This window comes from Callorhinus ursinus, unplaced genomic scaffold, assembly GCF_003265705.2.
Source record: "Callorhinus ursinus isolate GAN/ISIS: 27379988/994484 unplaced genomic scaffold, GSC_fseal_2.0 scaffold6, whole genome shotgun sequence".
In the NCBI taxonomy this organism is placed as follows: domain Eukaryota; kingdom Metazoa; phylum Chordata; class Mammalia; order Carnivora; family Otariidae; genus Callorhinus; species Callorhinus ursinus.
Genome location: NW_027397068.1, coordinates 49,366,726 through 49,381,584, shown reverse-complemented (window position 1 = coordinate 49,381,584; position 14,859 = coordinate 49,366,726).

The window sequence follows — 14,859 nt, the reverse complement described above, 5'->3', positions numbered from 1 at the left end:
GGATTTGAAACCAGATATCAAACCTTCCATATAGTACACAAACCTGGCACATAAGTTCTCAACATATATACTTGTTAAAGTAAATAATAAACAATTTATTGTGAAAGTGCCTAGAGGAGGACCTATATATGATAGGTCCTTAATAATAAATGATTGTTGAATCTGAATGTTACCATGTCTTTACCAAATAAAACACTATATAAAACACTTGACCATCACTCAAGTGGAGACCCTCCCAGACTGCATTTACTTCTATGCTGTCATAGGGAGGCTCATATATACTCTAAGTGGCCCTTGAAGGGCAAGTCAGATGATGCACGTTTAACAGTATTTCTTCAGGGCAGGATGGTGACTAAAGACTTTCCTGAAAACCCCACTTAGAAATGCATTGCCCTACCATCCTCATAACAAAGTTGCATTTATTAGCCCTTTAGGTTTCAGTACAAAGAGTAATGTTTCTTACTCTATGTTACAAATGATGTAATGTCTTTGGGTTAGAGACAAAAGTTATCCCAGGTATACTTAAAGGAATGTTATGTAAATGAGAGTGATAATGTATAATGATTGATAAATATCATGTACAACACATGTATTAGATATCCTTACACATCTTTTGAAAGTACTAATGTTGGAATGGGCAGAAAACTGACTGAAGGCTGAATACTAGGGTGAAAACTGAGCAGTGATGGATGGAACCAGAGGGCAGGGATTTTGAAAGACTAGAGAAGAAAGGGTGGGTCCAAAACACAAGAACACAATGGATTTTTCTAAAACAAACAAAATAAAAGGTAACTAGAAAAAAAATATAATCAAACCCAGAAAAGGGAATGGTAAAATAAGAAGGATATCTGACTAACGAGCCAGAATATCAGGCTTCAGCTATCATCCTAAACTAGAGAATTAAGCTTGCTCCCTACAAGCTAGGCCTGTCTGAATTTGGTAAAATCACCTGGCTGAAACTATCCTAAATTAACTGGCATGATGGATCTTGATTACAGAAAAACTCTCGAAAAAGTCTCCCAGGATAAATTTGAAATAAAATCACAGACCATGTTTTATCTCTTTCCAAGACCTATCATATTGCCTGACATATAGTAGGCACTTAATAAATTGAAAGAATGAGGGAAGTCACCCAGAGAATACCACATTAAATGCATTAATAGCTGGCTGAAATATATTTATCCAGCGATGCACTACTATAGTCTCTATTGAGAGCATCTGAGGGCAGAGACCATGTGATATTCTTTATCTTTGCATCCCAAGATTGAACAAGAAATACACAATAAATATTTTCAGATCAACTGAACTTGGAGGAAAATGTCCAGTGGCTTACCACAGAACTCAGACGTTAACATTTTTAACTATGATTTGAATGAATACCTTAGAGGTTTAAGCTAGTAAAATGTGTAGATGATACAAAGCTTGAAGGATAATTATTATTACATAAGGTGCTGTAAATACTAAATTCATCAATAGAGCACCACCATGCATCTTACATTCAGCAGTTAATGGGATCTATAGGAGCAATATTAATTGAGCAAAGTCAGAACCATTAGAAACAACTAGATACAAAAGTAATTTGAGTGGAAACTGGGTTGCCTGCTCTCAAACAAGATTACTTTATTTTTCCCCTCCAGATGCTTTTTAAACAGGTAATGAAATTTTGAAATCGAGTCTAAGTAGATGTGTAATGTATCTAATTGTGTCTGATTTTAAATTGTAGGTCAATTCGAAAAATACTGAAAAAGTTTTGAAAACTTAATCTCAAAGCACATAAAGAAGCAGTTTCATGACTGTCCAAAAAAATAACATTTGTTAAGTGGTCACCAAATAAAATGTGCTGAAGGACCATCTAATTAAAAAAAAATTTATTGTCCTCCAGTGTTGTTTAAATTATGGTGTAAATAGGTTCTGAAAAGACCCTTGGCTGGGAATGTACTTAATTAGAGGACAGGGTCCATCTGGTACACTTGGAATCTGGGACAGGGACTTGAAAACTAAGAGACTCCACCTTGCATTTGGCAACCGTTGTACCTTCCAAGCAAGGGGATCTCAGACCTCTGAGCCTATCCGATGGTGGGTTCCTGGACCATGTTTTAGCAAGGGATGCCCATTTTCGGGTCACCCGAAGATCACAATGGTAAAGATGATGGCTTCAGCTTCCACTTGGCTTTGGTTCCAACAGTTTATTTCCTGCCATTTTCTACAAAATATAAAGACATATTCAGAGGTAAATTTCTCTGTTAGAAATAGCAATTTCTGACAGAGGCAGAAATATGCAAAAGTTAGATTTCGGACTATGTAATTGTATCCTCTGTGTTCAGCAAGAAATTTAGAATTTTCTCCAAGCTCATAATTTTTCTAGTACATTGTCATCTCAATGTGACAGCAACATGAAGGAATATAAAATTTGAGAGAAGGAAAATTAAAACATTATTTTAAAAGAATAAGGATTGCCATGGAATAGTTCTAAGGAGTTTAGAAAAATAGTCAAATGACTAGCATTTTGCCAGATCATTAGCCAAAATGTTGACATGAGAGTTCCCTGAAAACTTTGTCTTAAGTTTCCAAAAATGTCACTGAGGAAATTGCTAAAAGAATAAACAATTAGTTCTATTGCATACTGTGAAGAATAAGGTCTACCTCCACTGTGCATATTCTCTGTTTATAGCTGGGAAGAATTTAAATTACTTTCCTAGCATTCCTTCTTTCTTTTCAAGTATAAACGAACTCAAAAAATTAGGTAAAAATTGATGATCTAGCAATGTTTCTCTGGCTGCCATACAGTATGGGCAATGAGTTCTAGACTCCAATTTATTGGTTTGTCAGAAAGTTTGGTTATTTTCATCAATTTAGCTTTACATTTAACATTCCTCTGCTTAATTGAAACCATGCGGACACATTTGGTTAGCATCCACATTCCTCCAAAAGGAAAAAGGGTACTTTGTTTAAAATTCTGCACAGTGTACCAGTTAGTTATATTTTTCTTGCAGTAACAATTAAACACGTAGTTGGCACTTAATAGCAAACCCTTTCTAATCCCCATTATCAATAAGTACAGCTCAGCTTTAACAAACATCCAGTCAGCTAGCGGGGGAAAGAGCATTATCCATAACTTTGAATAATTGAATAAATGGTTTTCCAGGGACTAATCCCATGGTTTTAAAACATGGCCTTTGGAAAATTATGACCATTTTAGAAGCTTATTCAACCCTTTTCTCTACTTCTTGCCCTCCAGGGATCCTGCCCCAAATAGCTGGCAGAATGGTAAGACCTGAGGGGTAAGCTGACAAGTGCTACAGTCAATTACAGCCTGTTCTCTCTTTTTCAATCTCATTGTAGAAAATCACTCTGGATGGGTTTATGAAGTGAGTTTAGAGAGTGTCACAGGTTTCTAGGATTTGTACTTTCTCTGCTTTGGCAAAGTGATTCTAAATAAGCCAAAGATGCAACAGCAGAATAACTTGTATAGCTAAAATACAACATTCTGAGGTTAACTAATTGAAAAAAAATGTTGTCCAATCCCCTTTCCCTCTTAGGAAATATACAGTGAATAAGGAAGGGGGGAAGAAAGAAGAAAGTGTGATCCAAAGGATGCATTAAAATGACTCCTAACGGACAGTGACAGGGTGGGTCATTATAGAGCAGTCCATACTATCTGTGGACTTAGAATTGCCCTCCAGTCTTTATGGATAGGTCCACTGTTGGAGACAGAGCCCTCATCTCCTGGCAAGTACTTACTGAGCACTTACTATATACCACTCCCCTAGACACTATAGCTGCTCTCATTGCCACTTCCGTAGCCACAGAGAGTGGGACAAGACAGAGCCTTGACTCCCTGTGTGTTATGTTCCAGGAGCTCCCACCCTCCTTCCCCGTCTTCCTCAGGTGTCTGTGTGGCCAAGCCCCGGGGCCAGAGCTTGGTGCCTATTCCTGAATTACCAGAGCCTCGAGCAGGGAGGCCACACCTGATGGGAAGAAAGATAATAAGGCCTGAGTGGCTGAGTAAGTCAAGAGTGGTCCCGATGTCAAGTAGTGAGGGCAAGAGTGGGGAGGGGCGGTGCTCAGTGCAAAAGTAATGAGAGATGACAGGCCGCCAAGGGAACAGTTCTCACTAGAAAATCCATTGGCTGGCCTCCTGCCTCCAACTTGCTTGCCCTTCCTTCCTGTGCACAAAACCAGAGCTTTTCTAGTGTGTAAATATGATCCTGTCACCCATTCTTAAAATATTTGAAGTGACTTCCCATTCACTGTCCTGAAGATACAAAACCACAGCTTACTGCCTTCCACCTCTGTACTCAATCCTCCGGCCATTCGGAACCTCTCCCCCACCTAACTTCTGTGCACTTGCCCACGCAATTCCTTGGAAAAGAATAACCTCCTGCTCCATTCTGCTCCTCTCACCTTCTTGCCTGAAGGTACTAGAATTTCAGGTCTTCGTTTAAACATTACTCCTTCCAGATAAACTTCCCTGACTCTCTAAATCAGAGTTTCTCAGAGAGCAGGCCTGCAATGCTTGTTTAAAATATTTGGGGGCCCACTCTATATTAACTGAATTAATTCTCTGGGCTAGGGCCCAAGGAACTACTTTTTCATCAAGCATTTTGCTATTATAATGTATCATAATGTTTCAAAACCAGTGACTTGGACTCTGGAATGACATTAAAAAGAATAATAACCCATACAGCACCAATCAATCAAAATGGACACAGTGACCAACCAGAAACTTGCCATGACCAATCAGAGTGGACTCTGGCCATCAATCTCTCCTATGTACTAGAATGCACTAACAATAATCAGCAGCCCCTATGCTGTTTCATTGTGCCTGCCCTTCCCCTGGGCAGGAATATACTAGCTGATATTTACTGAGCACTTCCTTTGTGCTGGATATTGTTTTAAATCCTTGTCTTATATCACTTCAATTAACTTTCAAAATAATCCTCTATGTTAGGTGTCACTACTATTTTCATTTATAGATGGCAGAACTGAGACACCAGAGATGTTAAGTAACTTGCCCAATGTCACACAGCCAGTAAGTAGCAGAGCTACTTAAATGGTCTGGCTCCAGAGCCCCATCCTACACTGCACTTATCATGGTAAGTCTGAGGCATTCTTTAATTGCTAGTCTAGTTATCTGACTTCCTCACCACACTATGATCCCCACAGGGGCTAATCTGATACATAACAGGCTGTCAATATACATTGGAGAATGAATGAAATCGTGCTAATTTAGTTTAGGGTGAAGAGGAGTGGGTGGGTACGAGGTGACTGATTGCTTGGACTATGTCCTAGGGTTTTGAGGCTTGCTTTCAAAGAACTTCAAGGACAAGGAGCTTTGGGAGCTGGGAAGAATTAAGGTGTGGCAGCCATCTGAGGCCACCGAAATCCATGCACCTAGAAAGCACCACGCACCAAATCGGTCTTTCTGAGCCAAGCATTTTCATCCAAAGTGATGAAAATGAAATTGACGTGCATACTCCTGGCAAGGAAAACCATGTCAGAAAGATTAGAACCAACAGACAGGCAACAGGCCTCAATGTTCCCTGGAGCTAATTTCTTAGGAAAACTTTCCAGAATGCCTGTTAGTGGAGCCAGTTGGAGCCCCCAGCCTTAGTGCTGAAACTAGTTGTGTCATACAGATCCACCACACGGAATCAAGACACTGTCTCTTCCTCCAAAAGCAGAAAGCTGAGTTACTTTTCTCAGGTTGGAGCACTGTGACTGTCACTTCCCATAGCCATGTTCATCTTACCAGTGGCCCTGTCTTGAACTTTCCCCAACAGCTACAATGCAGAGAGAATGCTGTCTCACTTCACCCACGTCCCCTTCTGACCGTCTTTGTCAGCCCCACCTAGAACTCTCCTTGCCTTCCCTAATTCCAGCTTCACTCTGCTCCAAGCCAAACTGCATTTCTGCTAGACAAATAATCTCCTTTCATCAAGATGCCACACTTTAAAAATTAAACAATAATAGTTCACCTTTAGTATGAAGTTTATACTCCTCAAACTGACTTTCAAAAGCCCTATGTAATTTTTACGCCTATTTTCACCAAAGTTCCTCCCCATCTTCCTTAACATAACTTTCCTGATATCAGGAAATATACAAATAACCTGTTCTTCTCTCTGAATAGCCTCGTCTAGCTAGTGACACGTCTTCCACAAAGGTCCCATGATCTCTCAAGTCCAAGTAGTTATTTCTCTTTTCTGATCTTCCACAATACTCATCCTTTGAACAAATCCCATTCTGACATTAGATATACTCTGCATTGACTGGCAGATGAACCACAGGCCCTCAGCTCACAGCGCTCAGTTCAGTGCTACTCAAGGACCATAAGACTTTGTGCGTGTAATTCAACTTGTAATAAGTTTAAAACCATCCTCTTAGTGGCCTCTTGCTACCTTAAAAAGTATTCATATATTTGGGGAAAATATGACAATATTTACTTACTGTAATTCTTTTAATAAAAATCTGCATCATCTCAAGGACAAGAACAATCAGTACATGGGGTAATACTCCGGTAGACTTTGGGGACTTCAGTGAGATGTGGAAGGAGAAATACTAACCATGGACCAGAATCAGGAGTTTTGATAAAGTTTAAAAGTTATTGTATATTCTTCCAACTACCCAGGGAAACCATATTCTTTCCCTTTCCATCCAAGCGCCCCATGATTCCCACATTGTTATCCAAGTTGCAAATCTTTGGGATTAGGCTCTGTTCTCTTTTTTCTCTCAGTTTCCAAAAGGAATGCTTGAAGGATCCAGCTCTGCCTCTGATACTCTGACGACACCTCACCTTAATCCCGGACAGCTTCCATCCTCAGCCTCTGAGATTTTTCCATGGCTGGACTGGACTGGACAATATTATCTGCTTCCTATTTGGACTTGGTCTCATAATTGGCACTCTCCCAGGGTGGGGAAACAACTAAGGAGAGGAGAGGTTTTCGGCAATAAAAGTTAGAGAATTCATTTTCCTAGCTTCACTGTGATCTATCAACCTCTGGCTAGCCCATATCAGCACTTCCATCACCCACCACCAGGTACCCATCTCCATTCCCACCATTTGCTTGCACCAAGCTTTGACGCCTGTGCCACCTAGAACTGAGGTCAAAGGCAGTGATGGGAAGGAGCACAGTTCCTCTAAATAGAGATCTAGAAACAAACCAAAAAACAGACCACAAACTGGTGGTTGCCAGAGGGGAGGTGGGTGTGGGTATGGATGAAACAGGTGAAGGGGATTAAAGAGTACACTTACCATGACAAACACTGACTAATGTATAGAATTGTTGACTCACTATATTGTACACTTGAAACTAATAGAACACTGCATGCTAACTATACAGGAATTAAAATTTAAAAATGTTTCAATTAAAAAAAGAAGAAATAAATAGAGATTCAGAATACTAGGAATAATAAAATTAGTGAATTAAACTGGCATAAGCAAATATAAAAATTATGGAAGTTTTTTGTTGTTGTTTTGTATGTTTTTTTTATTCTTACGTTAATCACTATACATTATATCATTAGTTTTTGATGTAGTGTTCCATGATTCATTGTTTGTGCATAACACCCAGTGCTCCACGCAGAATGTGCCCTCTTTTATACCCTTCAACAGGCTAACCCATCCCCCCACCCCCTGCCCTCTAGAACCCTCAGTTTGTTTTTCAGAGTCCATCGTCTCTCATGGTTCATCTCCCCCTCCGACTTACTCCCCTTCATTCTTCCCCTCCTGCTATCTTCTTCTTTTTCTTTTTTCTTAACATATTTGCATTATTTGTTTCAGAAGGACAGATCTGTGATTCAACAATCTTGCACAATTCACAGCACTCACCATAGCACATACCCTCCCCAATGCCTATCACCCAGCCACCCCATCACTCCCACCCCCCACCACTCCAGCAACACTCAGTTTGTTTCCTGAGATTAATAATTCCTCATATCAGTGAGGTCATATGATACATGTCTTTCTCTGATTGACTTATTGCACTCAGCATAACACCCATCAGTTCCATCCACGTCGTTGCAAATGGCAAGATCTCATTCCTTTTGATGACTGCATAATATTCCATTGTCTATATATACATCTTCTTTATCCATTCATCTGTCGATGGACATCTTGGCTCTTTCCACAGTTTGGCTATTGTGGACATTGCTGCTATAAACATCGGGGTGCATGTACCCCTTCGAATCCCTACATTTGTATCTTTGTGGTAAATACTCAGTAGTGCAATTGCTGGATGGTATGGTAGCTCTATTTTCAACTGTTTGAGGGACCTCCACACTGTTTTCCAGAGTGGCTGCACCAGCTTGCATTCCTACCAACAGAGTAGGAGGGTGCCCCTTTCTCCGCATCCCCGCCAAAATCTGTCGTTTCCTGACATGTTAATTTTAGCCATTCTGACGGGTGTGAGGTGGTATCTCATTGAGGTTTTGATTTGGATTTCCCTGATTCCGAGCAATATTGAGCACTTTTTCATGTGTCTGTTCACCATTTGGATGTCTTCTTTGGAAAAATGTCTGTTCATGTCTTCTGCCCATTTCTTGATTGGATCATTTGTTTTGGGGTGTTGAGTTTGATAAGTTCTTTATAGAGTTTGGATACTAGCCCTTTATCTGATATGTCATTTGCAAATATTTTCTCCCATTCTGTCGGTTGTCTTTTGGTTTTGTGGACTGTTTCTTTTGCTCTGCAAAAGCTTTTTATCTTGACGAAGTCCCAATAGTTCATTTTTGCCCTTGCTTCCCTTGCCTTTGGCGATGTTTCTAGGAAGAAGTTGCTGTGGCTGAGGTCGAAGAGGTTGCTATCTATGTTCTTCTTTAGGATTTTGATGGACTCCTGTCTCACGTTTAGGCCTTTCAACCATTTGGAGTCAATTTTTGTGTGTAGTATAAGGAAATGGTCCAGTTTCATTCTTCTGCATGTGGCCGTCCAATTTTCCCAAAACCATTTTTTGAAGAGACTGTCTTTTTTCCATTGGACATTCTTTCCTGCTTTGTCAAAGATGAGTTGACCATAGAGTTGAGGGTCCATTTCTGGGTTCTCGATTCTGTTCCATTGATCTATGTGTCTGTTTTTGTGCCAGTACCATACTGTCTTGATGATGACAGCTTTGTAATAGAGCTGGAAGTCCGGAATTGTGATGCCGCCAGCTTTGCTTTTCTTTTTCAATATTCCTCTGGCTTTTCGGGGTCTCTTCTGGTTCCATACAAATTTTAGGATTATTTGTTCCATTTGTTTGAAAAAAGTGGATGGTATTTTGACGGGGATTGCATTGAATGTGTAGATTGCTCTAGGTAGCATTGACATCTTCACAATGTTTGTTCTTCCAATCCATGAGCATGGGACGTTTTTCCATTTCTTTGTGTCTTCTTCAATTTCTTTCATGAGTATTTTATAGTTTTCTGAGTACAGATCCTTTGCCTCTTTGGTTAAATTTATTCCTAGGTATCTTATGGTTTTGGGTGCAACTGTAAATGGGATCGACTCCTTGATTTGTCTCTCTTCTGTCTTGTTGTTGGTGTATAGGAATGCCACTGATTTCTGTGCATTGATTTTATATCCTGCTACTTTACTGAATTCCTGTACGAGTTCTAGCAGTTTTGGGGTGGAGTCTTTTGGGTTTTCCACATACAGTATCATATCAACTACAAAGAGTAAGAGTTTGACTTCCTCTTTGCCGATTTGGATGCCTTTGATTTCTTTTTGTTGTCTGATTGCTGTGGCTAGGACTTCTAATACTATGTTGAATAGCAGTGGTGATAGTGGACATCCCTGCCGCGTTCCCGACCTTAGGGGAAAAGCTCTCAGCTTTTCCCCATTGAGAATGATATTTGCTGTAGGTTTTTCATAGATGGCTTTTATGATATTGAGGTATGTACCCTTTATCCCTATACTCTGAAGAGTTTTGATCAAGAAAGGATGCTGTACTTTGTCAAATGCTTTCTCTGCATCTATTGAGAGGATCATATGATTCTTGTTCTTTCTTTTGTTAAAGTATTTTATCACGTTGATTGATTTGCGGATGTTGAACCAACCTTGCAGCCCAGGGATAAATCCCACTTGGTCGTGGTGAATAATCCTTTTAATGTACTGTTGGATCCTGTTGGCTAGTATTTTGGTGAGAATTTTTGCATCCATGTTCATCAAGGATATTGGTCTGTAATTCTCCTTTTGATGGGGTCTTTGTCTGGTTTTGGGATCAAGGTAATGGTGGCCTCATAAAATGAGTTTGGAAGTTTTCCTTCCATTTCTATTTTTTGGAACAGTTTCAAGAGAATAGGTATTAATTCTTCTTTAAATGTCTGATAGAATTCCCCTGGGAAGCCATCTGGCCCTGGGCTTTTGTTTCTTGGGAGACTTTGATGACTGCTTCAATTTCCTTAGTGGGTATAGGCCTGTTCAGGTTTTCTATTTCTTCCTGGTTCAATTTTGGTAGTTGATACATCTCTAGGAATGCACCCATTTCTTCCAGGTTATCTAATTTGCTGGCATAGAGTTGCTCATAATATGTTCTTAGAATTGTTTGTATTTCTTTGGTGTTGGTTGTGATCTCTCCTCTTTCATTCATGATTTTGTTGATTTGGGTCCTTTCTCTTTTCTTTTTGATAAGTCTGGCCAGGGGTTTATCAATCTTGTTAATTCTTTCAAAGAACCAACTCCTAGTTTCGTTGATCTGTTCTACTGTTCTTTTGGTTTCGATTTCGTTGATTTCAGCTCCGATCTTTATTATTTCTCTTCTCCTGCTGGGTTTAGGCTTTATTTGCTGTTCTTTCTCCAGCTCCTTTAGATGTAGGGTTAGGTTGTGTATTTGAGACCTTTCTCGTTTCTTGAGAAAGGCTTGTATTGCTATATTCTTTCCTCTCAGGACTGCCTCTGCTGTATCCCAAAGATTTTGAACAGTTGTGTTTTCATTTTCATTGGTTTCCATGAATTTTTTTAATTCTTCTTTAATTTCCTGATTGACCCATTCATTCTTTAGTAGGATGCTCTTTAGCCTCCATGTATTTGAGTCCTTTCCAACTTTCCTCTTGTGATTTGAGTTCTAGTTTCAAAGCATTGTGGTCTGAAAATATGCAGGGAATGATCCCATTCTTTTGGTACCGGTTGAGACCTGATTTGTGACCTAGGATGTGATCAATTCTGGAGAATGTTCCATGGGCACTAGAGAAGAATGTGTATTCCGTTGCTTTGGGATGGAATGTTCTGAATATGTCTGTGAAGTCCATTTGGTCCAGTGTGTCATTTAAAGTCTTTATTTCCTTGTTGATCTTTTGCTTAGATGATCTGTCCATTTCAGTCAGGGGGGTGTTAAAGTCCCCCACTATTATTGTATTGTTGTCAATGTGTTTCTTTGCCTTTATTATTAATTGCCTTATATAATTGGCTGCTCCCATGTTATGGGCATAGATATTTACAATTGTTAGATCTTCTTGTTGGAGAGACCCTTTCAGTAGGATATAGTGTCCTTCCTCATCTCTTATTAAAGTCTTTGTTTTAAAATCTAATTTGTCTGATATAAGGATTGCCACCCCAGCTTTCTTTTGGTGTCCATTAGCATGGTAAATGGTTTTCCACCCCCTCACTTTCAATCTGGGGGTGTCTTTGGGTCTAACATGAGTCTCTTGCAGACAGCATATGGATGGGTCTTGTTTTTTAATCCAATCTGATAGCCTGTGTCTTTTGATTGGGGCATTTAGCCCATTTACATTCAGGGTAACTATTGAAAGATATGAATTTAGTGCCATTTTATTGCCTGTAAGGTGACTGGTACTGTATATTGTCTGTGTTCCTTTCTGATCTATGCTGCTTTTAGGCTCTCTCTTTGCTTAGAGGACCCCTTTCAATATTTCTTGGAGGGCTGGTTTTGTGTTTGCAAATTCCTTTAGTTTTTGTTCGTCCTGGAAGCTTTGTATCTCTCCTTCTATTTTCAATGATAGCCTAGCTGGATATAGTATTCTAGGCTGCATATTTTTCTCGTTTAGTGCTCTGAGGATATCATGCCAGTCCTTTCTGGCCTGCCAGGTCTCTGTGGATAGGTCTGTTGCCAATCTAATATTTCTACCATTGTAGGTTACATATCTCTTCTCCCGAGCTGCTTTCAGGTTTTTCTCTTTGTCTCTGAGACTCGTAAGTTTTACTTTTAGATGTTGGGGTGTTGACTTATTTTTATTGATTTTGAGAGGGGTTCTCTGTGCCTCCTGGATTTTGATGCCTGTTTCCTTCCTCACATTAGGGAAGTTCTCTGCTATTATTTGCTTCAATATACCTTCTGCCCCTCTCTCTCTTTCTTCTTCTTCTGGGATCCCAATTATTCTAATGTTGTTTCGTCTTATCGTATCACTTATCTCTCGAATTCTGCCCTCGTGATCCTTAGTTGTTTCTCTCTCTTTTTCTCAGCCTCTTTATTTTCCATCATTTGGTCTTCTATATCACTGATTCTCTCTTCTGCCTCATTTATCCTAGCAGTTAGTGCCCCCATTTTTGATTGCACCTCATTAATAGCCTTTTTGAATTCGACTTGGTTAGATTTTAGTTCTTTTATTTCTCCAGAAAGGGTTTCTCTAATAACTTCCACGCTTTTTTCAAGCCCAGCTAGTATCTTTAAAGTCATGATTCTGAACTCGAGGTCCGACATCGTACTAATGTCCGTATTGAGTAGGTCCCTGGCTGATGGTACTACCTCTTGTTCTTTTTACTGAGGTGATTTTTTTCGTCTTGTCATTTTGTCCAGAGGAGAATAGATGAATGAAAGAACAAAATGCTACCAGGTTAACAACGTCCCCAGGAAATATACTGTATACAAATCAGAAAAGACCTGAAAGGGAAAGAAAGAAAAAAGAAAGAGAAAAAGAAAAAGAAAAAGAAAAAGATAAAAACAAAAACAGAACAATACAAAAAAAAAAAACCAGAATATGATCAAATATGATCAGGCTAGTGCATAGATCAGTGCCACACACCAGACTTTGGGCGTATTTTGGTCTGTTAGAAAAAAAGTGCCTCCTAAAATTTTAAAGGAAGAAAGACATATATGTACAAAATAAGGGTTGATAGAATGAAGGGATGGAAGGGGACTGTAAAGATGAAAATTATAAAAGATTTTATAAAAGGAATTGATAAGATAAGAAGTTGGTTGAAAAAAGAAAGAAGATTTAAAAAAAAAAGAAAAAAAAGGGAGGGAATGTGATCAGGCAGGAGACTAGAAGAAAGCCATACACTAGTAATTTAGGGTATCTTTTGATCTGTTAGAAGAAACTGTATCTCAATATTTTAAAGAGAGAACAACTTATATATATATGCCAAAAATAAGGGTAACTACTATGAAGGGATAAAATATGACTCTAAAAATGAAAAATAAAAAATGTTTTTTTAAAAAGGGATTGATAAGATGTTGGTTGAAAAAGGGAAAAAGAAAAATAAAAAAAAGCTAAAAAAATTAACTTTGAAAAACTAATGAATCATGGTTAAAAAAAAGCCATGAATTCTATGTGCAGTATTCCCCTAGCACTGGAGTTCTCCCGTTCTCCTTGATCGGTAAACTTGGTCTTGGCTTGCTGGCTGTTCGTGCTGATCATCTGGGGGAGGGGCCTGTTGCTGTGGTTCCCAAATATCTTTGCCGGAGGCGGAATTGCCCCGCCCTGTTGGTCCGGGCTAAGCAAGCTTCTCGGGTTTGCTCTCAGGAGATTTTGTTCCCTGCAAGCTCTCGGTCCAGCTTTGGAGGACCAGGGTGAAAATGGTGGCCTCCCAATCTCCACCCGGAGGAGCTGAGAACTTGGGGCCCCGCTCCTCAGTGCGCCCCCAGTGAAAAGCAGTCACTCCCGCTCCAGTCTCCCCAGTCTCCGGCCGCACTCCGTGCTCACCCGGCCTGTGACCGAGCGTTTCTATCTCTGGCACCTGACCCCGTGTGGCGTCTCCAAACCCAGCAGATCCCTGTGGTGCACTCCCATGCCACTCCTCCCAGGGGAGGAAGGGGAGTCTCCCCATCTCTGCTGCTTGTTGGGTCCCTGCTGGAGGAGCAGTGGCCCGACTGGGCCGCGGATCACAGTTTATGGCAACCCCGAGCTGAGAGCCCGCGCCTCGGCTCCAGCTCTGCAGCCAGCTTCCCCGCTCCGATATCTGGGAGCTCTGCCACACTCAGGCACCCCCGGTTTTTCTGTGACCCCGAGGGTCCTGAGACCACACTGTCCCGCGAGGGGTTCCACACCCCGCTTAGCCACTGGAGCGACGTCCCTCAGCGGAGCTGACTTCTAAAAGTTCTGATTTTGTGCTCCACGGCTCTATCACTTGCCGGAAGTGGCTGATGGAGACCCCCCTCCCCCGCCATCTATCCTCCCGAATATCGCCTCGGATTCACTTCTCCGCACGTCCTACCTTCCAGTAAGTGGTCGCTTCTCTGTTCAGAGAGTTGTTGCTACTCTCTTCTTTGATCTCCTGTTGAGTTCGTAGGTGTTCAGAATGGTTTGATCCCTATTCAGCTGAATTCCTGAGACCAGACGAAATCCAGGTCTCCTACTCCTCCGCCATCTTGCTACGCCCACTTGTATTTGTTTTTAAGAATGGGTTGTATTGGGGCACCTGGATGGCTCAGTTAGTTAAGTGTCTATCTTTGGCTCAGGTCATGATTTTGGGGTCCTGGGATCGAGCCCTGTGTTGGGCTCCCTGTTCGGCGGGGGAGTCTGCTTCTCCCTCTCCCTCTGCTCCTCCCCTCCACTAGTGCTTTCTCTCTCGCAAATAAATAAATAAAATCTTTAAAAGGAAGGAAGGAAGAAGGAAGGAAGGAAAGAAGGAAGGAAGGAAGGAAGGAAGAAAGCAAAAGAAAAAGAAAGAAAGAAAGAAAGAAAGAAAGAAAGAAAGAAAGAAAGAAA